Here is a 6000-nt window from a genome sequence, read left to right as displayed (position 1 = left end):
TAATGTTCGTAAGTAGATGGCGCAGCGGGCGCGCACTAGGACCTCTGATAGCCTCTGGTTCTTTTATGGGTTCTTTATCACTATATTACGCCTTCTTTTATTCCCCAACTAGAGTGTACCATATTATGGTACCATACTGTACCATATTATGCATAGAGTTTCTCACTACATTACATTATAGTGAAAAACTCTATGATATTATGGTACCACGACCTATACTGAACTCCAGACCTGTACAGACGTCGCTTGTCCAGCACGCCTGGTCTAGTTCAACTGTTTTACCGCTTGGAACAGAACGTATTGGAGGCGAGGAGTTACGGAGTCGCCATCTATCGGAAGCGCCTCGCTGGCGTATTATGAGGGATCACGTGGCGCACTCCTCATAGGTTTTGCTGTCAGCGCTCACTGAAAACACCACGCGCGAGCTCTCCCGGACATTTCTGTAAGTACTTTCGAAACGAGAGAAGTTTATTACTGTCTAAATAATAATCTTGGACAAACTGAAAGCACACAATCGCTTACAGACGCTACCTCTTTACCGAATACGTACAGTGGACGCCACTGCGCGCGGTCGCCGCGATGGAGTCTCCCGAACCGGCTTCTTGCGTGAAAAGTAGGTAAACGCTGAGAGCAAACTATGTGAAATATGTTCTTATAGTGTTTGTATAACTAAAAGGAGTGTAATAGAACGAAGCCTCAATGCAGCGATCGCGCAGACTCGCAGCGACCGACTGCGCGTCTGCATGCTTGTCCGCGCACTGTTTCGTTTTCATCGCGCGCGCGTTTTCGCACCGTGCCATGAGCTTTAGGCCGCAGAATATGAGCATTTGACAGTATACAAGCAACCATTGTTGCGTGGGCGCTATGACAGCTGTTCAAAAATAATTTCATTGTAGAGACTTCGACGCCTACGGGGACTGTGATGTGCCGTCGCGACGTTTCAATCTTTTTTTTTCTTCTAAATTCTTTGACCTTTCAATACTATTTCTCGAGTTGCGTCGCATTGTATGTTTATCGGTGTTCTCAGCGTGCAATTTCCCACTGCTCCTTTTTTGTAATTTAGCGCATTAATTCATAACACAAACATGACCATATGCCATGCTTTCTTTAAATGTGCTTCTTACCGCTGTCTTTCTACTCCACTGAACTTGCCAGTATCTATCGCATCGACAAGTTCATAGACCAAACCGTCACGACATTAGTCGGGCAGCGGACTCGGGCGAGCGTCTCAGTGCGCGTTTTCAGAACATCGCAGACCGGGCGCCGTAGCAGAAATCTTCCTCGCGTTTGTGCTTGCTGCATACCTGAGTTGTAGCCGATGACTGTTTGCCGGTTTTATGTTTCGCGAGCCAAGCATTACGCAGCTTGTCCTGCGGCTACGTGTGAATAAGGCTGACACCGGCCTCCGTTACGTGCGTCCGGCCCTGCGGCACCGAGCAGTAGCCTACCATGTTGCGCGCCTTCAAAGGCAGCCCGTACAAAGGCAGCCCGCGCCTTCAAAGGCAGCCCACAGGTGCCTTATATGCTTGTAGTGCTTTCAAGCGTTGTAAAGGAGACACTCGAAGCGGGAAAATTTCGCCACTAAATGAGGACCGCAGCGTACGAGGGAATTTAAACTCGTTTTCAGCTCGCTTCGGCGCAGCCGACGCGGCCGCTATGTCCACGTGATCCCTCCTAGCACGTCACGCCGACAGTGGCGCCAGCTTTTCCAGTGGTGGAGCTCGAGGCCAATAGGCATAGAACCATAGAGTTTCTCACTACACGTGTTATAGTGAGAAACTCTATGGACAAGAACGGCACCGAGAGCGGCGCTGCTCCGCCGGCGTTGAGAGCGCCGCATGCGAAGCAAAATTCTTTTAGCAGGTGGTACCCCTCTCCCATCTCTCGTTCGCACCGCCTTGATTGCCTCCTGCACTGCGCGTGTTTGGGCACGTTTCGTGCCGCGCGCGGTGTGTGCCTACGGGTGTGCGCGTGGACATTTCATTCGAAGGGCGATGTACAGTCTGTTTCACATTTAGGGGGAAACTCGGAGCACATTGCATCGCGATGCGGCGAGCGCTTGAGTCAGGCGGAGGCAGCAGCTCGCGCAGGTGCTCGAGGGGCGGGATCTTGAACGGCGTCGTCTGCTACGGCGGCGCGCGCTGGCCGCACTGTCGGGAAACCGTCTACTGTCAGTTGCAGGGCGCCCATCCCATCGTTACTGCGTGAAATGAGCCGGTGTTCTTTACTAAGCGTTGTGCGACGTCCACTGATACGCCTGGAAGGTAAGTTCATCGCTGCAGGGCAGTCATAGACGACGTACTGATTCCATACATTCTTGACGGCCCGTTTCTGGAAGGCGACTATATATTCTAACGCGATAGGTCGCCGATCCACACTGCTCGCGTTGTGCAACAACTGCTGGAAGAGCGCGCAGTCACTCTCTTGGAGTGGTCGCCTCAATCCCCGGGCGCCAACATCATTTAAAATGTCTGGGGCCCGTTGAAAGTATCGCTGCCGCACCATCCCCTCTATCAGTCGCCCGAAGATAGGCTTCGATCCACCATCGTCAGCGACTGAGACGTGCTGCGAATGAACACATCCCTGATCAAGTCATTCTACACTTCACTGCCTTCAGGATGAGCGCTGTCATCGCTACCGCTGGGGACATGACGAGATACTAACCGAAGTTCCGAGCGTGACGTGTCCAATTCCCCGCCGGCGGGCAGGGTCTCTCTGGTGTAGTGATTGATTGTCTAGAAAAATCACTTCCAGCTCATTGCTTTAACCTAAAACATTCCTTTAATCGTACCCGTTTGTTTCATCGTGTTCGACCCCCATAGTAATCATTGTTGAGTGCTTTGTTTTCCTTTCGAGTCAAACAAAGACTGAGCACGTTGCACGCACATCTTGGTGCGTCTTGTCGCTGCTTATTACGGTAGCACACACAGTGAACAAATATACGTGCACGCGCTCAGTACCCCACCCTTTCGAAAGAACAAACGCAGCATGCTGTTAAAAGAAGTTTGTGGAACTCCATTATCGCTAATGAAGGCTCAGAGTATGGCGCCGCACAACGTTTAGTAAAGAATATCAGCTCAGCTCCCGCAGTGCCGATGAAATCGGTACTCTGCCCCTGACAGAGCACGCTTCCCGACAATGCGGCCAACGCGCGCCGCCGTTGCAGACGACGCAGATCACGACTCCGCCCCTCGAGCGTCTGCGCCTGCTCGAGCTGCTGCCGCCGCACGACTCCATTGCTTGCCGCATCGCAATGCAATACGTTCCGAGTTTTCCCCTAAGTGTGAAACAGACTGTACACGCTTCTATTTGCCTTTAAGAAGATCGGTACGCTTGACGATTATTTTTATGGCTGCACTGCGGCGAAAGGGCAGCGTCTGCTTAACCATGTAAGTGACGCTGAGCAGGTAACTGGAAACGACATCGTATGTGCCACCGGAAAAATCGTCAGCACATACGATGCGGCACATGCATACGGCACATACGAGCTAAAGTCATTTTTGCAGTTTCTCACAATATGTTTGCTACAAATCCGTGTTGTCTCTGATGGCGACAACGGATTTCCATCGACACTGTGCGGAAATAAACAAAATATATCGCTGCATAGCACAAGTACGACATGCGCACACAACTTCAACTACTACGTCCCCTACAATATGGAATAGAGGCAGCAATGTAGACAGCTTGGCCATTTTTTAACAGTGCTCAAGAGGCGGAAGTTGAAAGTATTAGTAATCATTCCCGCTTCAGCAATGCCGGCGCGACCAAGACGCGGGCGTGTATCGTCCAGTAACTCGATCGATCGGTGCAGTGGTGAAGCGGGAATGAACTCCGGTCATGTTCAATGCATCGTGCACATATTCAATTCCTCGGCACGCGTGAACTTCGGCCACTGGTAGCGCACGCAACAAAAGTGGTTTTCATTCTTGGGCAGCGCACACACAAACGAAACACGAGAAAGAAAACAGGATACAGCGCTCGTCGAACAACTGAAAATTTTTATATGAATAAAAGGATTATGTACCGAGTAATTCTTAAATTCATGTGGGTTACATGTAAAAACCGTCATACATTTAGGAGTGATCAATGAAGGAGCACGCTTCGTTTGCCAGTTGTTTACTTCGCTCGGCGCACCGCAGTAATCCATGTCTGTCGTCTGCTTTTTTCGTACCATTTTCTTGTGAATCGGCAGAATTTCACTGGTGGCATCAACCCTTTCATGTTTACATTGCTGTCGTGACAGTTAACAACACAATAATAATTTCCGATCATCCGAAGAGGCGCCGTCGCAAACAAGAGACGTTTCGCCCGCAGCGCGAACTGAACGCGGGCGCGATCGTGAAGGGAAGCGGCGGCGGAAACCTACCCCCGTTGGAGGTGAAATCGTTCCGCCAGGGGAGAAACGAGCGCTGGCGTCTAGGATGAAACTTGGCGTGCGGTCGTCCATGCAGAGAACGGACTGAAGAGGAAGCTGGCCCAACTCCGACGCGGTAATATTCAAATACATTAAAACGCAAAAACGTTTTTCTGAGATAACCCCTGGACCGATTTTAATGAAATTTGTTGCATCTTAGAGAGAAAGTTAAATTCTAGTGACTGTTGGAAGCGGAATTTCGATTTAGGGCCTGAATATTGTTAAAAAGATTTTCAAATATTCGACCGTTTGAAAAATATAGAAGCACAAAGTTTACAAATTCATAGCTCTGCATCAAGAACAGATATCGCGGTTCTCTGAACGGTATCCGTTAGATCATTCAAAGCGGACAAATTTGATATCTTATTTTGCATCCTACGTGAATTTTTTACGTTGGTTACAAGGGTTTTGCAAAAGCTGTATTTACATATTACTAATTTTTTTTATATTCATGTGTAACATATTAGTTTTGTCCGCATTAGATGCACTATTAGATGCAATTCACAGCATTGTATTATCCTTCCTCGTTGTTGACTTACAGAGTTGTAAACTTGATAGTTTCATTTTTTGAAAATTTTTGATTTTTGCCGATTTTTAATAAACAATTGACGACCTAACTCAAAAATTCAAAACCAACAGTCACTAGAGTTTAAGTTTTTCTTTTAAATGCAACAAACCGCGTGAAATTTGGTGCAGTGGTTGCAGAGAAAAACGAATTTTCCTTGTACATGTACACATGTAACTTTCTAAGCAACTAGAAATTATTCAGGCGTCGTCTTTCATTTTTAAATTTAGATCGAAAGGAAATAATGTTCAACACATTATCTATCATTAGTAAGTAAACATTTTTCTGGTATCAGTGCACTACCGTTAGAATCCAGGCCTGCGAAAATCGGCCCCATTGGTCTTATGGTACAGTCATCGAGTTTCTCACTGCATTACATTATAGTGAGAAACTCTATGGGTACAGTGTACTAGAATAGGTGTGTCATGGAATGTCACGGGCTTGGCCGCGGAGGCGCCGGTCGGCAGCGTCAGAGCGTGCCGAACAGAAGCACGGCCGCGGTCGAGCTCAGCGTTGCAGTTGCGTTCGAGGATGACCGTGCCTATATTAGCCGGAGCCACGCAATCAGATGGATCGCGTTTGCAGTTTGCTTTCCGTTCCCCATAATCTCAAGAATTAAGGTGGCGGGCCGGTACGATGTACCCATTGCCTTTTCTGCCCCCGTCAAACTGGGTCGACTCTGTTCGAGAACCACTCGCGAGGAGACCGGTCGCAAGGCTGTGGCAAAAAACATGGCATGTCCTACGGGAAATGCGCTACGGGCGTGGTGTATGAAATTCCCCTTGAGTGCGGCAAGTCCTACATAGGACAGACTGAACGCTGCATAAATGAATGAGCCAGGGAACACGAACTAAATCTAATGAAAGATGGGACGTACGTGGCACATTTGCCAACGCACTGCAAGGCCTGCATGTGCAAACCACGTTTTTCTGAGATTAGGATTCTTGGCAGAAGTAGAAATCAAACAGCACGTGAGCTAATGGAAGCTTACTATATAAAAAAGAAAGGTTCAAATTGCATT

The sequence above is a fragment of the Dermacentor andersoni genome, chromosome 3, assembly GCF_023375885.2.
Source record: "Dermacentor andersoni chromosome 3, qqDerAnde1_hic_scaffold, whole genome shotgun sequence".
Lineage (NCBI taxonomy): Eukaryota > Metazoa > Arthropoda > Arachnida > Ixodida > Ixodidae > Dermacentor > Dermacentor andersoni.
This window is presented reverse-complemented; position numbering follows the sequence as displayed.